The sequence below is a fragment of the Myzus persicae genome, unplaced genomic scaffold (assembly GCF_001856785.1).
Source record: "Myzus persicae strain clone G006 unplaced genomic scaffold, MPER_G0061.0, whole genome shotgun sequence".
Classification (NCBI taxonomy): domain Eukaryota; kingdom Metazoa; phylum Arthropoda; class Insecta; order Hemiptera; family Aphididae; genus Myzus; species Myzus persicae.
This window is the reverse complement of record NW_019101568.1, coordinates 144,467-159,204: the sequence shown is the minus strand read 5'-3', so window position 1 is coordinate 159,204 and position 14,738 is coordinate 144,467. Positions and strand designations below refer to the sequence as shown.

Here is a 14,738-nt window from a genome sequence, read left to right as displayed (position 1 = left end):
GGAGTCCGACCGGAGTTGCTTTTCGAAAAGAAACGAAACGGGAGAAGAAGAAGAAGAAGATGATGATGACGACGAAGAAGGAGAAGAAAAGTACCTATAAGTATAAGCGAAGAACGCGACTGCGGTGGACTGCACACATAGCGTTAACCCCGCCGCTCGCCGTGTACCTGCGCGTAATCGGAAATATATATATGGGTGACCTCAACCCCAAACCGGAAGGAAGAAAGAAAAATAAACACGAGACACGGCGACGCTGTTCATTAAACCCCGCGAAACTGTAAACGCATTATAGAGAATAATATTATATTATATTATGTAAACGTTTTTGCCCTCATCGACGACGGCAATGTGGGCCGAAACGAAACCGCAAGAGACGATATCGTAATAACCGTGTAGAGGTTAGGTACCTATGGCGTTTGTGTCGAATTTCCATTTTCCACGTTATTGGACCCGATGAAAATGTCATGATGCCAGCAGGTTCCGCAATGCAAACCTATACATTTAATGACAATCTATATATGGACCTAATGAAACTGCATGAAGGTCAACGATATCGTATAATAAACGAAAGTCGTGCATAGTAGGAACCAATCGCAAATACGTCGTAGTTCCATTTGTCGTGTTATTGGTACCAGGAAAATCCTAGCGAACCTATAGGTTACCCATGTTTTATAATTTACCTGTCTAATATGATATCATACGTATAGGTTCTCAACATAATGTGATAAATGTGTTTTGTTGTTTTTTTAATCTAAATTTGTCACGGTTCTAATGTGATGATCTAGGAAAACAATTATAAGTAAGTTAACATTTTTTGGAGATAGTCTTAAGATTTCATAAATAAATAAAAATCTTGAACGAAAATGTGTTCTATAATATAAAATAATAACCAGACGCGGACACCATCACACAAGTTATATATTTTTTAGACAAAACTAAATTATGTAACTCAATTTAATGTTGCAAAAACATAATTATAATTAATGGCTATTATTTCCGATGATAATTGAAAAATATCAATAAAAAAAACAAAAATAATAATAATGGCGATAAACAATAATCGTTTTTTGTATTTTAGTGTATGCTCACATTTTTACCTTTAATTTGCATTTGAATCCCAACAAAGATAATACTAAACAATACTTTACTGCTCTTGAGTCTGAACTCATTTTAATTGTATAGAGATTCCTGTTAAAATTAAATTGAAGCCCTAAACAATGACATCGCCATATAATATGCCGTATATTGCATACAATAATATCAAACGTGTACGTTGTAAAATGATCACAATCTATCGGTATTTTAATTTCTATTTTTTTTTATTTGGATTAAGGCTTCAACTACTAAGGTAACATTGGCTTGTTACTGCAGTGTGAGGGGGATGAAAAGGTTGGTTGGAATAAGTTGAAAAACCCGGGTGGTCACCCATCCGAGTGCTAGCAACGACGGCCGGTACGTACGCTCAGAGCGTGGCCGCAGATTGAACGTACCGCCCTCTCCAAGCCACTTAATCAATTTCAATTTCTACGTAATATTAATAATACACGTCTAGTATTATCATAATGTCTTTTCTCTTTAGATTAAGTTCCCTCATTTAAACTGAAGATGTAAATAGTCTATGCATGGAAATATTCGAGTGAGACCTCGCCCATACACCAGTCAATTTTTCTCCCCAAGTCGTCGAATCTGTTGCCACATACAATATGTGTATAGGTGTATATGTATTATTATCTATATAAATAATATATTTTTTTATTATTAGACTGAGTCTCATCGGTATATTATCATAATATATACGCGGGTACACGCGTAAATATATATTATGTACGCCACGCTTATGTATATTCATTTCCATGCGGATAAGTAAAAAAAAAAAAAAAAACGCATTACCCTGGCATCCACACGCATTTGGAGTTAGTAGGATGTAGGTATGGATCTGTATAGGTGTATATATATATTATTATATACATATAATATTATACAATATCAATATCAACGTAAATATGTGTGTGAGCGTACACGCGCGTGTGTGTGTGTGCGTGCGCGTGTACACTTAAGCATACATATAATATTATACGTCATATAGGTACGTACAAGCGGAGTGCTGGGAAAAATGGCTTTCCAATAACACATACAACTACCATAGGTTTGTTCCCGAATAAAAAGAACGAACGAGAAAAAACGGCATACGCTCGCTGTACAACCATAACCGCGAAGAACAGGTGTTTTTTATTATATAGACGCGCCGTATCCAATACGTTTAATGGAACGTAATAATATAATAATAATATAAACGTTTAGACTTTTAGAGTCATGCGCCGCGCCGAGACATCGGCAATGTCGTAATGTATTTCCGTCGTTATTTTTTTTGTGCGTTTGATATAATATAATATTTCATATTATTGTTATTAATATTCGACTGATTCGAAGGCCGATAAATGAGTCGCGATGACAATATTACGACACAATAATCATCTGTTTCGATGGTGGTATTAATATTGAATAATATACAAGAAAAAAACCACTATAGTTATACCCATCACTTTTTTTTTTCGTTCTTGATCCACATCATATGGGGGGGGGGGGGGAGGAGCGCGTAAGTATTACTTCCTCACATGCAGAGTAGTTTATTTAAATAATATAATACACAACAGTTGTTGCAGTTATACCCTCGGTGAAACTTTAATCCAAGCTTCACGGGGGCTTACATTTTTAAATATATTTTGAACCCGTCTTACCCCACACGGTTTATGATACACAATTTCGTATTTGTCCACCTGAATTACATCCCTATTCACGAGTCGACCGGAGTTCCACCACCCTGGATATCTCGCCCAGTTCTCCTAGTGAGGAGTTCTTGGTCCGACGCATCTGCAGGAGTCTCGTCCATCCTGACAAGTTACCTTAGTGATCGTCGTCCTACCCGTGGGTATAATGAATATCTAATGAATTTAAGCGAGGAACATGGGTCGGTTAGGTGTAAAGTCTATCATTTCCCAGCTATCACCTATTATATGACGTAGGTACAACAGAGATGGCTATAACGAATCGTCGCATTTAAAATAACTATTGAAAATCATTCAAAATCCCACAGTTCGTAACGAAATATTATAGGGAACACGAAAAGTCGAACCACGTCCGAACGAAAATACTTTGTAAACGGGAAAATCGTTGACCCTTAATTCCCTCGCGGAATTCGTTCTTGCGTCAGCACGTCATACAGTACTACACACAGTGTACAGTGTACACTGTTCATGTGAATGCGAGTTACCTAATCATTAGAAACCACTTCAAACGGAGTATAGGAGTGGGTTAGTTGACCGACAAGTAATAAACGGATTTCGAGAACGTATATATCTGTCTAAGAGCAGAAACCGTTTGATGTGCAACTAAATTAATGCTCTTAGGGAATAAGATATTATAATATGTCTATTGGGTCATGAGGTGATGTGTGGGATTTGAATATAATCGTATGATCAATACTTAGCATTACGATTTACGATGTAATAATATTATACTGAGATTCTCATGACTGCGGTCGTGTGTGTATACTTACGGAAATCGCCATTACAATAAATTATCGCCAAAACGGATATTATATATTTATTACAATTTCAAGATGCAAATATTTTTAAATGTCGTTCGCTATTATTATTACTACAGTAGGTTTGTGATATTTAAAAAATAAAATAAAAATATCATTACTACAAAACTATTATCCTGCGAATATATATATATATTAAACTTAAATCAGTACATGGCATCTAAGGCCATTCGACGTAACAGTGCCCACATTCAAGTATTAATATTTTGTATAGATTGCATGGATTATGATTTAGCAGCATTACCGATATGTATAAATTAATAATATGTATTAATGTATTGTAATTTCATGATATTTGAAATTAAAATTTAAACTAGACAAATTTGGAAAAATTTGTAAGATAATCAACAAGATTATTGTTAACTGAGTCTCAACATATAGTACTACCTACCTATATTTTATGTTCTTGTTTGCTTTAAAAACGTCAAGAAAATTCTATAAATAATTTTTTCTCAGTACCCAACAGGGTGCAATATCCAATTATTTACTATTATGTAACTGATAAACATCCAAAAAATTATTATATAACTTTCTGAAACCTTAATTTATATAAGTCTGATCATTAATTCCCTATGATTTTCTACATGACTACGTTACAATATCGCTAAAAATGATACTGTGCTTATAAAACGGATGATACATTTAATGTGCACAACATACATATTATAATTAATCTTGAAATCAGTCTTATTACAATTCGAAATAACTGACTAAATAACTGTACTATTTTAATCGTATTTATTTTAATTCAATTAAAATTTATATTAGATTGTGTTTTTATTTTTTTATTTTTTTATTTTCTATTAGAAGTAAGTCTCGGCAGCGATGGCCATTTGCTTGACTCGACATTTTTTTACATAATATTACTTCTTACAATGGAAATAACTAATAATAATAATTTTTTTTACATAATATTAATTTTTATAGTTCTCAAAAACAATAAAGTACTTTAGTTTGTTTTCGATTTTTGCAATATTTAAGGAGCTGCACTACTATTTACAAATCATAGTTTTCTAACTCATGTGTCATAACTAAAAAATGATTAAAAATCCATATATGCATATCAAAAGAAACTTTATAACAGTCATAATTTTTTCGAACAAAAACTTTTTTTTATCGTTTGTTTTCTGAAACATATATTTTTGACGTTAATACTCCTCCGAAATGTTAAACTCTACAAATATAATTCAATGTTTAAACGTTGAATAAATTACTTTAAACTTTAGTTATGTCAACGTGTATTAAAAACATTCCTATATTAGTTTTAATAGAATTATGAGTTGAACTTATTATTTGGACACTTATTTTTTGAGTACTACTAAAAAAATAAAAATTGTGATAATACAGAGTGTAATAGAAAGACCAGACAAATTAAATCATTTTTGTTCTAATCAATGATTAAACTTTTTTGTTTTTAATAATTTAACGTTCGCGCTACAAGTACAGCACTAACCGCAAATAATTTTTTTTTATATATTACTACATTTTTATTGGAAAATGCAAAATAGTCAATTTGAAAATCTAATTACTAGACAAATTTTGATCGAAAAGTGTTAATTTAAAGCGAGTATTTTATTTTATTTTAAAATATCAATATTTTTGAGGAGTAAATTATTTATTATGCACCTATTATAACTTTTTTCAAATTATTTTTTTGGAATTTCGAGACGTAAGTGGGTATATTTCTTAAATTATTTAGTATCCATATTATTTTCATAATTTTTTCCATACCTTTAACTGGCATTCATTTTTTTTCAGAAGTTTTTGTTATACATTCTATAATGCAATTAGATAGGTATTTTATGCACAAAAAGGACTAAAGAGTAGGTATTTATTGTTGTCTATGTCTGTAATTCTTGAAATAATTTTGATACTAATACAATTACGGACATAAAATAATATCAGGTATATAATTTAAGTTTTTTTATGGATGAAAAAATATTTTTATTGAACTTAAATATATTGGACTTAAAATAAAATCCAATAAATTTCTTAAATGTTTAATGTTTATGGATAAAAATAAAACACCACACAAATTTTAGTGCTTACATAAAATAAAGACCTAACAACAGAAAATATAACCAATGTGTATTTAATATAATTCTTAGTATAATATTATTTTTGTAGTTTTACGTTTGCATTCGACTTCATTCATAATCTGATCTGAATATTTTAATACCTTCAAGCTAACATACATTTGGAACGTTCGGTTTTAAATATTTGAGTATTACCTGCTGCCTACCTGGTGTTAGTCAAAATATAGATGGAGAAAAACAATGCAATTGTCGGCTGTATCTATAGTGCTGCACACGGGGTTGTACTCGACGCGTTTGCGCTTTAACGATATTCAAAAACGCTAAAATCAGGACGTGTAAATCGCATGAGTCCATATTTCAGGAGAGCAGAAACAGACGAATAAAAAAATATAAGAAAAGATCTCGCCGATATTTTTGGTCATAGAATAATAATATTATTTCTGACTGATCATGATACTCGTCCACTGCTAGTTCTATCGGCAGATGATCGTTTTTATTCCAACTCTTCATGGTATTATTTTTTTTTATTTTACTGTCCTAATCATACGACTTTGAATTTTTAGCTATGACATTCACAAATCTTTAATTATATTATAAAAAAATTAGCAGCCTCAAGGCAACAGTACTCATATTATGACGATCGGAACATCGGGTGTTGCACTTCTCATTTCGGTTCATCCTCTGAAGCAAGGCTGTTCAACCCCCCCCCCCCCCTGAAATTAATTTCCAGTTACGGCCTTGCTCCGAAGTATTATACCGTAAAAAAATTATTATTTATTATGTTATAATAGTGGTGAGTAGTGATGTTAAAATGTTATGACTTATGGCCACAGGCTTCAGGATAATATTTTGGATTAATTATTTAGTCTTGGACTTTGATTGTTGTATATTTTTAATTTAAATACTAATGAGATACTGATATGTATCATATGCGAACTATATGACCCAAAATACCTACCACTCGTTAAAATTATTTAGTAGTATTGATTATTTTCTAGAAATTTGTATTTTAAATACCCCATTTGCTTATTTCATTTTTTTTTTAATTATTACTCTTACACTCATAATGATATGCACTTATCAGATCTTATTTTTTAAAGGTACCTACTCCGGGTAAATTATATTATTATTTTATAGGAATACACGTGTGCCTACCTGCACCTCACGATTGTCGCGGTGTATCCAAAATCCGTAACCCCAAAAACAAAAGGCTGGGTTTCCTTTTTTTGCATATAGGTACATATGCAGATAATATTATAATATAACACCTCGTGATAAATCTTCTCACCACCGACATTGTCCGGGTCTAATTCAATTATTCGGTCAAAACGGCGGTGTATCCGGTCGATGTAACAACAATAATAATACAAGTGTGTAGCTTCGGATGTGGACGAAGGGCGAAAATGCAGTCTGCATGCAGGTCGTGAAAGGGCTGAACACCTGAATGATCGCTTATAGTGTGTGCTCGATGGTGGAAGGAAAAAATACAGGAGAAAAAAGTTGTGACGATTATACCGACGTTGGTTTTTTTCGACGCGCTTCTCCCCTACCCCTTCCTATCTACTGAAATCACGGTTGTCTTAATCAAAAACCCTACACGAGTTACCCTGCACTTGGTTACATCGATGGTATTGCGGGTGGAGTCAATGTTGGTATACAATAGACGTTGAGAGCACTCAGAGGACCGACAGACTCGGTGCACACTCTTAATGCCATTGCACCGGCAAATGATAACAATAAAATTACTTTTCAACAAACGTAATATTATTTCATTGTATGGACGAATTACTATGTATATTACACTGTTTAGACTTAATCATCTGATATCCTATAGTTAATTATTATAGTTTTGCAGTGAGTAGAATCATATTTCAAAGAATGGTCGTTTTTAGTTTTCAGTTTCCATAGTCGATGTTAAATAATAGTAAGGATAGGTAGGTAGTATATTATTATTATCCCACTATTAAAATGTTTCGGTTGATAACATAATATTATTATAATGAATCAATTTGTTATCCTGTGTAGATATACACGATATTATCATTACGAGTGTAAAATTATCTGAACCCAGACCAGTATATTGAGTCCCATTCTGATCTTGAAACATTATTCTGTGTGGTTATTGATTTTGTGTTTCACTGCAACCATAAAATAAAACTCTTAATTCTTGTCAACCGTCTTTAACTTTCTTAATGGACACTTTCAAAAATACTTTTTTATTTTGTTCATACAGGCGTTTATACCACCACTGGGACCATATTTCCGGTATAATACTTTTTAAGTGCATTTCAATAAGAAAATTAAGAACACACGGCGTTTTAGATAAGCTATTTAGCTACACCAACATATGTTAGGTCTCTTCGATTTCTTTGTAGGTGTATCATAAAAATGTAGTTTTTTTATGTACTGTGTTTTAATAAAAAATTGAGGATGATCTTGACCAACTTTTTCAAGTCGTAATATCGAAGCGACATACCAAAATCATGATTCACCAGGGCTAATGGTAGATATAAATTTAAAAAAGGTGGTTAAAATTTGTGTACTAAGCACATTTTCCTGATTTATTTTAAGTACTCACATTTATGTTAATATTACTTAATTGAGAACCAATTATGAAACTGATATATTTTACTAACAGATACTACTTAAAATAACACAAGTTCCATTACAACTTAAAGTGCGTACAACTATTGTAACCCGGACGCCAATTATCTTAAAATAGTAAAATGTATACACATAATAATTTATCTGACTAGAACAAAAAGTTCGGTGACTTTCGAATTGTCTTCCAAATATAAGTGACTTTTTTTCACACGAATTTCCTCCGAGTGTTTTTGGAGGCGATTCGAGTAAACCCAAACGGTCTACCAATATTGAATCCCTTAGCGTATCTATAGATTATCAATTAAACGGCAATTTATAGATTCATTGTAATAATTAGTAGATTACAAGAAGTGATAATAATGAAATAATATACATAGAAAACATAGTTGTAAATTGTAATTATAGACTTAAGTTTAAACTTATACTAAATAGTGTTCAGTTAAAAAGAGTACATGCTAAGGTAAAATAAAACTAAGGACTAAAACGTTTAGTAGAGATAAATAACAACATAGTCAACTACAGATCAGGAGCTATTAGGTAGGCGGAGAATTCTATCTAATGGATTATTATGGGAGTAATTAGTACAGTGAGAGGAGACAAGGTATAAATATTATTTTTTAATTATATTATATTTGAATATTTTAAATGGTTTTGTATATATATACAGACTATAACTAATGAAATGTATTACTCACTTAAGTCCATGATTTATTGGTATCAAATAACAATATTTTTCATAAAGTAATTATTTCTAAATAACATATTAAAAATGTGATAATATCGTTTTCAATTTCACAACATCGGTAGGTAGATAAGTTCAATTCAACTTACTTAAAATTGTAAACATCAAACACTTTGAGCTATCATCGCATACCTATAAATTATTGTCATTATATTCAATATGGTATATGATTATATACTATTTAACTGTATGTTTGTCTTATCAAAATATAAGTTTTTATTGATCTAATGTAAATTGTACATTATCACAAAACAATTATTTGTATAGTGCACATCCTATTAGGTCGATCCTTATTTTTAACCTTTTTAGTCGTTCATCGTTTCTCGTGTTGTATGTTCATAACTATAAGAAAGTAATTTTGGTAAAGTTTGGTGATGATAACTTCATATGCCAAAAAAGGTTGAAAATTGACAAAGATGAAAGTTTTACTGTTTACATAAAGATGTAATCATACGTGTATAGGTATTTAAACATTATCTATAAAAGCCTGATAACATTTATCACAAATCCTCAATTATCCAAGAAAACCGACAAAATACTTGATGAATTAATTTATTTGGAAAAATTGATTTTATTACGGTTATTTGATTTGATTTGACGGACGGATGAAAATCCTAAAACAAAAATCTCTGCAACAATTTATACGAATAAATGTCACAGTACATTGAAACACCTAGTTAATTAATATTTTATTTTAGGAGAAGTACTGGCACCATAGTTCCTCTTCCAGTCCTCGATACCATAATAAAAAAAAAAAAAAAGTTAATTAATATTTTTCCGGATAGACATTTTGATGAAAATAAAGCATTTTTAGTTTTACCAAGGTTGTAATGGATGTACCTATATTTGATACAGACAACTAGTTGAAGTTGAAAAATAAAAACAGTATCAATTTGTTTATGTTATTGATATTTTCTTTTGGGTTTTGGCCTATTTTATAAAAAAAAGTAAAAATAAAATAGTAGTGAAGTAAGCGCATATAAAAAATACGTGTTTTTCGAAATAGGAAAAAGTTTGTTATATTTAATGTAGCTTATAATATTCGAGATGAATACCAATATATTATAAATATATATTGTTTTAGCTGAATTTAGTTTTAAATGCAGCCGATAGAACTTTAGAAGCATAAATACAACAGCTGAGAGCAACAATGTCCAACTCCATGTACAATGGAAAGGAAAGGGTACAATTAGACATAATAATAATATATTTATTTTGTACACTATTATTTAGTATTTTTGTCGTATTCAGCAAATTTAATATGTAATTCAAATGAAAAGCTTGAGTAGAAGCAATTTCTCTAAATCCATCAAAATTATGTCATAAATCGAACTTCAATTCTGCGTTCTTATTAATATTTTCGTGTGTTTATTGTTTCTAGTGTAAAAATATAAAATATTTCTATTTAAATTTAGAATGTACAACTATAATACATTGGTACTCAAATATTTTTCACAATAAACTGGCAACACTAAAGTTGATGGGCAAACATTCAATAACTTCTCGGAGTTTCTGAACTGTCTGTAGAAATTTCGAACTTGATATGAAGTTTTGTCAGCTGTATACTTTTGGAGATTGGTCACTTGACGGACTTATTCATAGTGTAGGTTCAAGCAATGGCATTTTAAACAACTGCGTCATTTATATTGAATGTTATAATGGTGATTGTGTTCTTTAAACTACAATCTTGGTTATGATATATTGATTTATAATACTTAGTTTGTAGACATCAGAAATTTCACACGGTTAGGTACTTAGGTACTTGGTTTACGGCTTCAGATGCTTTGCATTAATGGTTTAATGTTCTTGATAAGGGTTAGGCGTATTGGTATTATTAATTATTATTATTATTCAAATTATATGAGTACACACAAATATCAAAATATCTTGTAAAATCTTACGATGGAAAATGACTATTTTAATGTATACCAGGTATTATACATACGTAACTACCTTGAATTTATGAATTTTATAGTATAACATAAACTTTTGGTGCAGTTACTTTAATATTATATTTGGATACTAGGTACGTAGCTTAAGATTTTTCCTCGAAAAAATGTCTTTTTACTAACTACTTAGTAGAATAAAAAATAGATTCAATATTTGTTCGTTATTATATGGTTCATTGTAATTCCATTTAGATGACCTCCAACTAGGTTTTATTTTATTAATTGAGTGAAAATCTGTGTCAACGACGTAATTTCACTTTAAAAAGTTAGATAACTAGACGTAGATCCTACCGTGGATGATACCTACAGAAATAGTTAAACACAAATTACGTAATTAGAAATTATTAGCAGAAAAAGTTCATAGCTAATTAAAATTTTAAAACAAATACAAATTATAATTGTTAGTGGCACAATGAGTATAATAATATTATGTTTGGTGATAACTGTAATACTAATTACAATGAATGCAGATATTAAAGTAAATTGTTTCATAGTTTATAAAAATATAGAGATGTGAAGATAATGCAAAATAAAGACTAAAAAAGTTTTTAAAAATGTCGAAAACAAATTTTTCAAATTAAGTGATTTAAGCATCCTGAAATGTTGACGAGGTAAAATATCCCTGGAGTCTTTTTCTATAAAAAAAGTTGAATGTTTGTTTATATGCCTCATTACTTTGATTAATGGACATTTTACCAGACTCCATATTGATTCAGAATTCAGGTGATTATAATTTTATAAACTTTCAGTACAAAATATTGTTAATAGCTATAACATATAGCAATGTTTATTATTTACAAAATTAGAATAATCTTTATTATTGTTCTACATGTTATTTAAAATGTAAAATTAAGCACATTTATGTTACGGTAAAGACGTATGTTTTTGGCACAATCTACTGAAGTAAATACAAAACAGTACATTATTCTCGTTTAAGGTGATAAGTGAATGTCATGTTTTTGGTTGTCAAAAAATGATAATTGATTGAATTTAAAAATGAGGTATCTCTTAGACTGGAAATTATATCATACCTGTGTAATATATAGAAGTAGTACACAATAACAGAGTAATAGTTTAAATTAGAAAATATATCTATAGGTTTAACTGTCAAAACTAATCATACTCATAGAAACAATTGACAACATTTAAAAATAGTATTGAATATTAGTTCTTCATTTTTTTTGGTACGATTTCAGTTATGCGGTTATTGTAAGAGCGCTAAGTACGAAGTCAATAAGTCGTATGACTTAAATAAACGTTTAATGCATGCAATATTATATAGCCTTATACAATTTTCTCAATATTATCAACTTGGTAACTATAGTGCTGGTTGGGTTAACCTAAATTATAACAATTATATAACCTACATGTAAACAATTTTTTTTTAATGGTAGTTCCACAGATAACCTCAATTCAAACTTTATAATTGAGACTAATGAAAAAATATTATTTATCTTAATATATTTGATTTTGTGTACTTTCTTATTTCCTCGTTTAACTGTTATCTTGCTAATTAAAAAAAAGTCGACAAACTCTTAATACATGTTAATAGAAGTTTCAAATAAATGAGGACAAAATAAAGATTTTATCACTAGAACATCGATAAAGTTTATTTTTAAATTAGTAATAATTCTAAGTATAAACTTATATATTATATATACGTATTTTTTTTTAAATTATTATTAGGGCTTGTTTATTGTTATCATATTGTCGTAAATTGGTTTAGATGTTTACTGACATCGTATCCAAACAAAAGAAATTAATACTAATACTTGTAAATGAGTAATAGACATTAAAAATAAAATCGGGTTGTATTTACCCATCCTATTTCTTTTGATATTAAAATTATGACCCTTAATTTTTTTTTTTTACTTAAATTTTTTTACTACACGAGCTATAAAATAATTATTTACAATAAGGGTAAGTGCCGTACGATGGGTTTTAGCTTGAAAATGGGTGGGTGGAAGTTCCATTGAAGGTAATTCGCTGTTTCTGTAATTAAAAAAAACACGATTGAATGTTAGATTTTTTTTTTATTTGTTATGCGCTGAGAGTAATTATTATTAAATTTTAGTAATAATGAGGTTAATGGAATCAAGATAAGCTAACTGAATCAGTTTTTACGTCAAGTTGATAAAATATGTTGACCGGTTGGTTGTTTATAAGACAGTGTGATTTTTTCACAAATGTTACGAGATTTACCCATAGACCATAGTATATTTTGTATTACGATTTATGAGCACCTATATTGAATTGAATTTTTGTTTTTGTAAAATTTCAGATAAAATGTAGATAATATAATAAATTATCATAATGATAACATTAATTGTGGTGATTATATTTTTTATCGTTTTCAGAAGAAACATGTTTGAAGACGGGTCGTCATTCAAATTAAGTGAAAATATTAATTGTTATTATTTGTTGCGAATGAGTCAATTCAAACTTAAATAACAAATAAATATTTCGTAGTAGGGAGTGATTTTGATTTTATAAAACAGGCTTTCATGCACACCTTGACAAAACCTTTTGATACATCAATAAAATCGCAGCAACTGTGTGGAGACGTTTTCAAATGAGTTTCTTATATTTATTATATTAAATTATACGAAGAAGTTGCTGAATACAAGAATGGTTCGATATAAATACAAATTGAAATTTCGAAACAGGTCTTGCATAGTTGAAGTAAGTTCTGTCTCAACAGTGAATAACTTTATTTAATATTTTTGATTGTGTTCTTAAGTATTGTAGCTATCAAGATTTGTTTTGTCCTTACCGGGATTTTTTCGTATTAGTATTAAGATTATTGTTGTAGAGAAGATAATAAATTTCTAAACATCTACAAACATACTTCGATTTTTGGAATGATTAGTTGGAGAGAGATAGAGATACAGAATACATAACACTATTAAGCCAATAAAAAAATGGTTTTGATAATAATACATTTTAACTTTTCAAGTATGCGATGAGTCTGAAAAAAAACTTGCACTTTTATTCAACTGACCAGCCTATGGTTAAATAGAAATACGTCTAACAGACGTTAGAAAAAGTGTTTATATTGATTTCTTGATGTGATAATATTTTTGATTTTTTGTAGCTTTGTATATATTATCTTGGTAAATGTTTAGTAAGCAGGTATCTATAGGAAGATATTATAAGCAATTATCCATAAGTTTGGATAAAGTAACTTATGTATTTTATTCTCTTAGTTTATTTAATATTTTTTACGGTATATCTCTGGCTAAAGTTGGGGCCACGAAAAATGAACGCTGCCAGTTTTGAAATATCAAATTATTTTTGATGTTATTTCTATTATTTAATTTCTATTTTAACATATTAAGTATGATTTTGGCCTGTATGCAAGATATTTGATTCTGACCGATTTTTCGTGAGGTTTTTGTTGTCAAGGAAAGATATCGAGTTGTGTGCTCTGGTTTTTTTTTATATTGTGAAGCTAATTTTATTTTTATGTTCAATTTATTTTATGATACAATGTCATGATGATATTATCAATTAACACAAAAGTAAAACAGGTAACAGTAAATTGAGGACAACCAATGCTTACAAAGGTGTGTACAACGAGTCTCGGGGATCAGCAATCTTTTTTCTTGCCACTGACTTTAAAAGGCACTATAATGTGTCTAACATTATATTTTTGCTGTCTTAATAACAATAGGAGGAGTTGAGCGTCTGTATCTTATGACGATTTGAGGAACGAGTTTTGATCAAACTATTTAAACTTCTATCCAGGGCTTAAAACCGATATTGAAAAACCGATTTTGAATACCGTTAAAATAACGGTTAAA

General features: G+C 29.7%; 1 protein-coding gene across 1 annotated transcript in view; it reads left to right on the top strand.

Annotated features, from left to right (window-relative positions):
* LOC111029603 (neurotrimin-like) overlaps positions 1 to 14,738 on the top strand; it is a 146,287-nt gene that overhangs the window by 10,670 nt on the left and 120,879 nt on the right. The gene's annotated exons all lie outside the window — the stretch shown is intronic.